The sequence below is a fragment of the Lycium barbarum genome, chromosome 4, assembly GCF_019175385.1.
Source record: "Lycium barbarum isolate Lr01 chromosome 4, ASM1917538v2, whole genome shotgun sequence".
Lineage (NCBI taxonomy): Eukaryota > Viridiplantae > Streptophyta > Magnoliopsida > Solanales > Solanaceae > Lycium > Lycium barbarum.
In genome coordinates this window covers 136,542,544-136,553,614 of record NC_083340.1, presented here as the reverse complement: position 1 = coordinate 136,553,614, position 11,071 = coordinate 136,542,544, and positions in this window count along the sequence as shown.

Sequence of the window (11,071 nt, the reverse complement as noted above, 5' to 3'; positions counted from 1 at the left end):
CTTCTTCTTTTTAAAAATATTTCTCTGTCTCTCCCTCTATGATAGACACCATTTTGATACTTAAAATCCATCTTCTCTCCTAGTATAAATTTTCAAACCATTATTACAAAGTATTTTTGATTACTAACTTGTGTATTAATTGTGTATAAAAATTGATTTGTATCGTTTTGAGATATATATGGTCATTGTGTGTTTTGAAAATCTGTATAAATTATATAAACTGTAGTTTTAAAAAATGTTGAAAACTAATATATGTATGAAATGTGTATGTAGTCTGCTATATGTCATTTTTCAGCTATATGCGGCACAATGTGTATGAAATGCAAACAAATTCGATATCAATTAGTCTTAAAAATGTTGAAAACTGATATGTGTATGAAATGTGGATGGAATTTGGTTTGTATCAATCAGAAAACTTATTATACATATATACTTTCTCATAATCTATACATACTTTGATCAGATTTTATACAATTTATATGTACTTTATCATAATCACAATATACATACAACTTTTATACTTATTTCATACGTAGAAATTATAACGAATTTATACATTTATACATATTACATACAAAAATTAATATATATTTATTTTCTAGTGTATGAACTTTGTATGGAATCTGGTTTGTATCAATTACAAGTTTATTATACATATTTTTCTCAAAATTTATACATAACTTGATTAGATTTTATACAATTTATATGTACTTTATAATAATCAAAATACACATACAATTTTTTTTTACATATTTCATATATAAAAATTATAAGAATCTACACTTATACATAATGCAAACGAAAATTATACATATATGTTTTTAGGTGTATGAACTTTGTACATAAAAATTACCTATTATAATGGACTTTTTGAGTAAAAGTTAGAGAAAATTAGGTAACAATATCTCTTAATTTTGAATGGGGAGAGAAAAGTGGATGAAATAAGGACGCAAAAGTTGGAGAAATCAGAGAACTATATCTCTAAATTTTGAATGAAGAGAGAAAAGTGGATAAAATAAGTAAAACGATTTCCTTACCTTATTTAATGTGTTTTATTTGCTTCTTTTAATTTACCTAATTCGTATAGATTTTATAATAAGTCTATTGATATATTTTGTAAACTGAAAAATATCGTCATGTTCTGTAAATATACCCTCTTACCATATACATATATGTTCTTTGCCCTTTTAATATTTTTACCCGTAATTGGGTCTGTGCGCAGCACGGGGTTTTATACCTAGTTTATATATATATATATATATATATATATATACACCATTAATGTTGATTATTTTAAATCTTTTGATATCTTGCAAATTCATTAACAAATGTCTTGAGAAAAAAAGGGCATGTAGCATTTGGAGGAGAAGAGACATTGAAGCCCATAAACTTTACAAGTCATACATGAGGAAATCCAAGTTATGCACACGACGAAATGAAACCATATGCTAAGTAAGACATGGCAAAGCTTGGAAGGGAATCAAGTGAGTCACGTGATGCCCACGTTGTCCCATATGCTTTTTTCACCATTTTTCTTTTTAATCTTTGGATAAAGACAGAAAAAACTGATAAAAAACGTTACCCTTTAATGGATTTGTGACTGATTGAGGTGAAGAAACATGTCTTTATATATTGGGTCCTTTGATATGAGTCATGCAATATATGTTAGCCACCTGTAACGTTGTCCTTGGCCGTAGCACGTGCCAAAGATATTTATCTCCCCAGAATTCGCAACAAAATTAGTTTTTGGATAAGAGTCTTAAATGAGCGGGTTTAGCAAAATATAAGTTAATTAAAATAAAATTGAGTTAATAATGTATCAGTCTAAATTGAGCTGAAATAAATTAGACTAAAATAAACTATTGAGCGGGTCATTATACATTTCTACCCTGCATAAAAAAGTGGTAATTATTAAAATATTTTATTCATTTTTACCATACAAGAAAAGATAATACTCCTTTCACTCCAATGTGTATGATATTTTTCGTCTTTCGCTCAAATTGTATGAAATTTAGTTAACATTTTTAAAATGTATCTTTCATTTTATTAATGTTGAAGAATTGTGAGTTATATTACTTTTTGATAATTTAAAATATCAAATTTAGATTTAAAAATATTATTTTCTCTGTCTCAACTTATGTGAGACGGTACAAGCTCAAAATTTAAAAAAGAAAAAAAGATTTTTTAAATTTGTAATCTAAAATTAACTTTAGATATTTATATGGCTTAAATCATTTAATTAAGGGTATAGAATTTAGAATTAAATTATTTGTTATTATGCAAAGGTGACTTTGGACGAACTAAAATGAAAAGTCAATTGACACACGAAAAATATATTCCCTCTATTTTAATTTATGTGAACCTATTTCCTTGTTAGTCTGTCTCAAAAGAATGATCTCTTTCTATAATTAGAAATAATTTACCTTCATGAAATGATTTATAACCACATAAATCATACGTGACTTATTTAATATCATAAGTTTAAAAGTTTTTTTTTTAAACTTCGTGTCTAGTTAAATAGGTACACATCGGAGGGAGTACTAAACTAGTATAATCTATTTTCAAAATCAATCAAATTTAACTTTTATAAATAAAAATATCATATAAATTGAGCGGTGGAGTATACAAAATATCTATCTTGGTTTCATCTGATAAACTAACCTATTTTGTTTTTTCTTAATTAAATCATATTGCAACAAACGATAATACGTCCAAAATTTATCCTCAACCCCATCTTCTTGCACCGTCTATAATAACCCCTTATCCTCAACTCTATAAATAAATAAATACCCTCACCTCTATTCATTTACCATTTCCAATATAAATTCTCTTAATACTATCATCAAACAACTACATATTATAACACTTCTTATATCAACCAAAATCAACAAACACAAAAATATTACACGATGATGAATTTGAACCGTGTTTGGATGGCCGCTACCGTGGCCGTCGTAAACGGACATTCTGGTCACGGCGAGAAGTTGAAGTCTGACGCTGCTGATGTCAGACTATTCTCCGGTTTTCTGGCTTCTGATCTCAGAAGCAAGAAAAAGAGGAATAAGCATACTGATGAGTCGCTACGACAAGTCATGTACCTAAGTTGTTGGGGATAAATTAAGCTAGCGATTGGCCATAAATTTTGTAACACTTAAAAAAAGAAGCTCATGAAGTTGCATCAAAAAAATGTTTTTTGAAATTTGAAGCTGTGTTTGGACATGCAAATACTTGAAAAAAAAAATTAAGTTTTGTTAAGCAGTTTTTGGAACTTGAAAGTTTTTTTCATTTTTTTTTTCCAACACTATCAAATTCCATGGACGAACGATGTTCTCAAATTTTTTTTTTTTTTTTGACAAAAAAGCTATCAAAATCTATGGTCAATCTTGAGCTAATGTTGAAATCGATCTGCTTAATTATTTCGTCGAATTCAAAAGGATACTTATAAGCTTGTTTAATCAGCTTATAAGCTTCGCCAAATACTCGCTTATAATGCTAATTAAGTAATCATAACGCAGTAACTTTGCCCCAAAGGCAGCTAAGGAGAATTGAAAAGAGTCTGAAGTTGATAGAGCTCATCAGCTACGGAGGACTTGATCTTCGCGCAGCAAATTTAGTAGTTTTAACTTTTTTTAAGTGCAGAGTGATTTTATTTATAATTTCATATACAGTTAAGCAATTAGTTAGCTGGTTTAATTTGATTGGAGAAGTTTTCTTAGAATTAGAAGTGTTGTATTCATAGTAGTACACTACTTGAAGTAGTCACTAATATTTGTTTTAAATTCACTACGACATTATGAATCTTTTCCCGATTTTGTGTGAACATGGAGTATTTTGTGCACTGGACAGAGTACGTTTTTTTTTATATTACGTACAAATATAATTTGTCAATGATATCTAATTTTGTAATCAAGTTTTAAAGTTTGTCGTTGATATTTGATTTGTAATCAAGATTTAATTAAAAACTGAGTGTTTTTCTTTTGAATTTCTTCTATCTGTCCGTTTGATTTTAATTTAGACATTTTCAATGCCTTCCATGCATACTCTTAACAAGGGTGAAGTAAGAGCGGAGCTATAATTTAAAGTTTTATGAGTTTTCTTTCCCCATAAACCAGTCATCTAGAGGCTTTCACCTCTGTGATGTTGTTTGGGGGAGGGTTTGGCATGTTCACCTACCTTAATTAAAAAATTATTGATTACAAAACAAGGAGGAGGGCATAAACCTTCTCTCTTCTATCCTCATGAGTTTGTTCTATCTTTATGAGTTTGAATTTGCTGTTGAAGTCATCGTCGTCATAATTATTTGAAAGGAGAGGTCGCCACTCACAATTCGAGATACTTTGGAGACTCCTTTAATTTGGAATAGCACACCATAAATCGACACTAAGGAGGACTTTCAAAGATTGGTGAGAAGTTAGACCTAGGAACATATATATCCATAAACTTGCTTTACAGATCATCCCTGTAATCATATGGTTGTGAACTATGGAAGAGTTAAGACGTCTTGCAAATATGGTGAAATACCGTCTGCATCAGTAACATCATGTCCATGTTTATGTTGGCATTCACCGTAACAACATGGCTTTGCATCTTAAGGAGGGCGTGGAATAGCTCCTGAACATATTTCAGTTTTATATTACTAGCATTTGCTGAGAGAACTTGAGTCATTACAAACATGGTTGCGAAAATGAAGCACAAGAATATAAGTGTATAAAAATATATAGCAGTAGTATTTTTATGATATGTAAAAGAAAATAGGTAAAAGTTCATTTCGATGACATCAAAACTTGATGATTAGTTTATATATTCATAAGTGGGATATAAGGAAACAGAAAACATGATTGTGATTTGTATATGTGTTCTTTTCAATAATGGACAAAATCATAAGCAATTAATTAGCTAATAAGCCCCGCCTTGTTACCGCAACAATAACTCTGATATCTAGTTCATCTTTTGGTTTTTCCAATGTGCTTTCCATTCCAGGCTATAAATATTCACCAACTTCATGTAACATACACTGTGCGCTCTCCATAGAAATTAAAAAAGCTAAAGCTTGTAGAAAACATATACTATCAGTTAATTTGATAGATCAATTATGGCTGGAAGCAGTAATCAATTAGCAGTCAAGAAGTTTCACTTCGCCCTGTTTCTTTCTTTCCTTCTCATTGCAGTGGCAGTTGATAGTAGACAAATTGGAAGTAAGTTTGCATACTTTAAATTGCGATTTCGGAAGTGGATCGAGAATTTGAACTTGATAGGTTCAACTTTTTAAATTTTTCGCGCACACTGAACTTACTGTACCTTTGAAACTAAATTATATATGAATTTAGCATATAGTATCCTTTAACATTTTATTATTTTTTACATTTATATTCATCTTTAATTCACATAATATTTATAAATCAATCTCAAACCTAGTCGTTGTCCTCTTCTAAAATCCAAAACCATAAACTTAAAATCCTGAATACGACTCTGCTAGTTGTTTTCTTTTTGTAGTTCTTCAACCCTTAATTGTGTTTTTCTTTTATCCATAACGCAGTGACGGGAAAGAGTAATGCTACTCTTGTCTGCAACTCGACCTACGGAGCAGAATTGGGTGACACTTGTTTTGATGTGGCTCAGAAATTCAAGCTCACTGCGGCAGAATTTGCTGATTTGAACGCAAATCTTAATTGCGATAACATATTCGTGGGTCAATGGCTTTGTGTTGATGGACTTGCTTTCAAGTAGGCTGAGTTTTTATCATCATGAACAACTGAATCTCTATATTATCAATAAAGTTAGCATAAATATTTCATGGTGTTGCCCCAAAATGGGTATCAAACATAAAAAAAAAAATATATATATATAGAAAGAAAAGGTGATTTCCTTTTGTGATCATGCTATTCTAGCAACAGGGAACACTAGTTGAGTTATTACTCCAGCAAGTATGTTTTAGTTGGTGCTATATGTTAGTGCTATGTATGATCTTTAAAGCAATACACTGCAAGTGATATGTATGATCTTTAAAGCAATACACTGCAAGTGAAATAACAATAAGATTTTACAGATTCTGTTCGACAATTAGTGAAAGGGGAGCCCTGAAATAATGATAAAATTGTCCCTGCATTTAAGCCATGGAATTAGTCATTAATGTTTGCGTTAGGTGTAGGTTGTCTACATTAAACCTATTCTGGTGACCCTTCCTTGGACCCTGCATAAACCTTGAATGTTTCGTGCATCGAGCTGCTTTTTTTTTTGTTTGACAATTAAACTACGTGTGCATCTCATGATCCGTCTCATGCACTTAATACCAAAAGGGCTAGAGGGACCTGGCCAAGAAAGAATTGAACTTGCGAAATTCAGATATATACAAGGAACATAACCATGAACATAAATGCGAATTGAGGACCCGCAAGGGTGGCTCAGTTGGTTGAGCATGGGGCTTCCATAATGGAGGTCCTGGGTTTGAAACTCTTACTCGACAGCAGGGGATTTGCCTTCTGGGTCAAGCTTGTCACACGGGGCTTGCCTAGTGCGGGTTATCTCTCTTATGTTGTTTGCGGGCATTGCACAGAAGTGGGGTTTACCCTGCGCGCTAGGGGTGTGCAAAAACCGATTTAACCGATAAACCGAACCAATAAAAACGCTATTGGTTTATCGATATCGGGTTATTAGGTTAACGGTTTATAAACAGTTTTGTAAAAAAAATTATTGGGTTATCGGTTCGGTTTTAAAGATTTAGTTAATGGTTAAATTGTTAACCTAATAAGCTTATATTATAATTACCTTTTTATCCCTAATAACATATTAGTGGCTTTAAATTTTAATTTTTAAATGCAAACCTTTTGGATCTTTAATTTGAAGTTGCTGGCTTGGCGGTGCTGTTGATTACTACTTTCTTTTGCATTTTATAGTTTTTGTTTCGCGTTTTATAGTTTTTGTTTTGTTGTTGGTGTTTTCTTTCTAAAGAAGTTGGAGTTGGCCTTGTTTATGAATAAATGAACTGGAACTGGCCTTATTTTGTTTTTAAAAGATTGCTAAAGTGCATTTTATAGTTTTGTCTTGTAATTTGTGTAGACTTTATGCATGAAGGCAAATGAAAACAAGAGAAAGCAAAAAAATTAGCGAAGCATTTTCTTATTGGTTAAACCGAAAATCGAACTGTTAAGGACCAAAAACCGATAAACTAAAAATCTATAACGAATATTTTATCGTTTTGGTTTTGGTTTAGCATATTTACAAACCGAAAATCGATAAATCGAACCAGTAATTCACAAAATCGAACTGAACAGACCAATAAGCACCAGAGGCGGATTCAAGATTGTAAGGTTGTGGGTTCCTAAAAAAAAATAATACAACAACAACATACCTCCCACAAGTAAATCACATCATTTTGAAAAAAAGAAAAAAGAAGAAACGTGGTTTACTCTTTTGCCATCTGCGCATCTGGGCAAAATCCCTTTCAAGTGTCCCCTTCTTTGCCATTGAACCATCAGCCATTTAGTTGCGGGTTCCAAACTGAAAATAATTATACTTGACTATAATTTTTAATATAATAATAGGACCTACGTTAGCGGATGTGGGTTCCCGAGAACCCACACCCGCTACTGTAGATCCACCCCTGATAAGAACCCCTACTGCGCGCACCCGAAGGGTAGTAACTGCGGGTTCCCTTGTCATAAAAAAAAAATGAGAATCGACGATTTAAATGTGAATTCACGATACATTAGCTTAACAACGAATCTGAGTAAAATCGCATTATGGTGATGTAGGTTAAAAATCTGAATGAAAGTTTTAACTACATTCACTATAACCTCCTTATATTAGAATGGAACATTTTAACATTGTTTAAGCAAAGTATTATTCTTCTCCCTTTTGACATCATGTAAAAGCATCAAACGAGCCAAAAACATAGCATGTAAGTGATTTAGAATATCACACGGCATAAGTGTGTGGGCGGCCATAATACATACGTAGTAGATTTCGAAAGTACGTTATTCAGTTATATATTATTCATAGAGTTTTAGGTCCCGTTTGTACATATAAAAGTTTATCCTTCTCTCAAAAAATATTTTCATTCAATGTTGCTAATAAACTATTACACTTTTCCAGCGCTAACTTGAAGTTGGTTTCCAAGTTTGAAAATTTGTTGTAAACGAATTTTTCAGTAATTCTTTTTTCTCACACAAAATTTCAATATTTTTTCAAGTGAAATATGTCCAAACACCACTTCAATCTTCAAATACCCTTTTCAACTTAACTTCAAATATATTTTTTTCTAAAAAAAATAAAAGTATCACCCAATTCAAGTACAAATGCCTACTTATTATACTAAAAACGTTGTATTAGTGATAAGTACACAAAGCCTTATTGTGAAATCAAATGTTGTATTAATATTAGGGCAAAAAACGTATATAGGTGTTATTTCAACTTTCTTTAATTGTTCTATTAATTCTTCAACTTCTTTATTCTTTGGGGTTTCTATATTAATTCTCATTTTGTCTATCACTTATTAGTCTTAAGTGTTCGCTTATTAATTCTAACCTTGGTACTATTATCTGTTCTACTTTCTTAGTTATTTCTAGTAATAAAGAGATTATAGTAATATTTTGTTTTAATACTATTTGATCAGATTTAGCGTTAGGTATGTAGTCTATATAGTCTTGTGGTAAAGGTATAGATTTTTCTATTAATTTTGAGGCTTCTTCTTGGGCTATAGTGGCTCTATTCATGAAAGGGTAATCTCTTTTAGTTCTTCTAATGTCTTTTTCAAATCTCTAATATCGTTAGTTTTTCTATTTGTTGTGTCGTTTGCGTTACTATCTGGTTTGTCTTTATTTCTATTTCCTTGGGCGTTTCTAGAATAGCCTTAACTAACTTTTCTATTTCAGTCTTTGTAGGCGATTTTTCTAAATTCGATTTGTTAATTAAAATCTGAATTTTTCGTTCTAATTCTTGCGATTTTGGGTAATCAAAGTTCTGCTCTAATATTTCTAACTTCTTCTTTTGATTAGTTTGAGAAACTTCTGTAACTTCTATAACTTCTAATATTCTAGTAATCTCTTTATTATTTTCTTGAGTTTTTTCACTAAAATTTATGACTAAATTAAATCTACTAGTGTATTAAATTATTTATCTTCACTATGTAATTAATATATGGTCTCCGTTACTAAAATTACACTTTATAATACTATGATCTTTTAATGCTCTATATTTCTTTTCTGGGTATATTCTTAAGTCTAAATATTCTAGATTCTTTAGTGTATCTATTTTATCAAAATTTGTTTATTATCCTAAAGGAATTCTTATTTTACAAACTTTCTTTTGGTACTCTAAATAATCTGTAAGTCCTTTTATATCTTCTCTTACGCCTTGTAATTCCCAAGTTATAGCCGAAATTGTATCTTCGTTAATTTGACTTTGTAACAGTCTATTTTCTATTAGGGATGACAAAGATTCTGTATTTATTACTTCTAAATATGCACTTAGGGCCTTTTCAACTTTTCGATATTCTCTTCTTTTCTCTATATCTCTATATAAATACCAATAGTTTATAGCTATTTGTTTAACAAAAGGTTGTGTTTTCATATAAAGGTAACTAGTATGGCTTAAATCGCTTCTGGATCTGTTTTTGAGAATATTTCCTAGATCTTATATGTCTTAATAATTTATATTCTAATCCTGATATTATATTTATTAATTCTTGTAATCTTAACTGATTCTCTTTGGTACAACTTAGTCTGATATATTCTTGGTATAGTTTTTCTAACTCTTGTTTCACCTCTAAATAACTATCTTGCATTATCCTAATGGGATAAATTTTACTTTGTGTTTTAGATGTCTAATACGATCTTCAGCTCTAATTATCTCATCATTGGTGAAATATACTTCCCAATTAAGGTTATTTCTTAAACTTAGTATTGTTATATTATCATGCAAGTCTTGGCGGTGGACTATATCTATATATCTACTATATTCAGTTAAAAACTTTCTTGTTTTTCTGAGATTGATAAGTCTTTTTCGAGTGAAATATATCATATGATAATTATGACTTATGTATTTAGTAAAACTATGTTGTCTCATATAATGTTGTCTGTAAACAGGTATAGGAGTTTGTCTTCTCTGTCGTGCAGAGAATGGTCTTCTCATAAACTGTTGTCTAAAATATAGGTTTAAGATATAGGTTTAGGTCTAAAAATCTTCTTGCTCTGATACCAAAGTGATTTGGGGGTTATATTTTTTGTTTTTTGTTTCAATATAGATATGGATAGAAATATAGAGTGATTTCTAGCAAATATTTTAAACAATCCTACTCGGTACTCTCTCACTCCTTGATTCCTCTTATCATGTAGGTATATTTCTTACTTTCTGCCTATCTCCCAATTTTTACGTTTTTACGTTTTTTTAATAATAATCCAGTTATGAATCTTATTACACTGTTCATCTCTTTCTCTTAATCTTTGTTCTTAATATCCTTCTTCTTTAACCACACCCCGGTTACCACGGCCAATATCGTCCCTTATCATTTGGACATTAAAATGGCCTTTCAAACACCTAGGAATTTACAGGTTAATCCATCGAGTATATTAAGAAATCAAGAGAATAACCATATACTAAGAGTAATAGATTCATAATAACAAGTAAGTAATTACTCAAACGTAATATATTAATTAAACATGGAATAATTTACATAATAGTAGGGAGATTAGTACAGAAAACATAGATAAAAACTTACATGACTTGAAGATGGAGAGAGGTTTTCCTTTCGCGGAACCCAAAAACTACTTCACACTAAGAGAAAATTACTGAAAGCTTAATATTATTTTTACAAGGTTTATATTACAAAAGTTTTGGACTGGGAAAGGGATTGAGACATGTGAAAGAGAAGGGGAATATGGAGTTTGTCTGGAGAGATGTGGTGGATGCCTTTTTTCTCGATGTCTTTGCTTCTCCTCAAATGCTGCTGTTTATTGGTGTCTGGCGGACTTCAACTCCAGATTTCAAATTTGTAAAGAATCTTTTGAGTTCAGCCGGGTGCTCCTGAGGCCCCATCGTCACGTGAAACTTTTCAAAAGATACTTTATATTTTTGT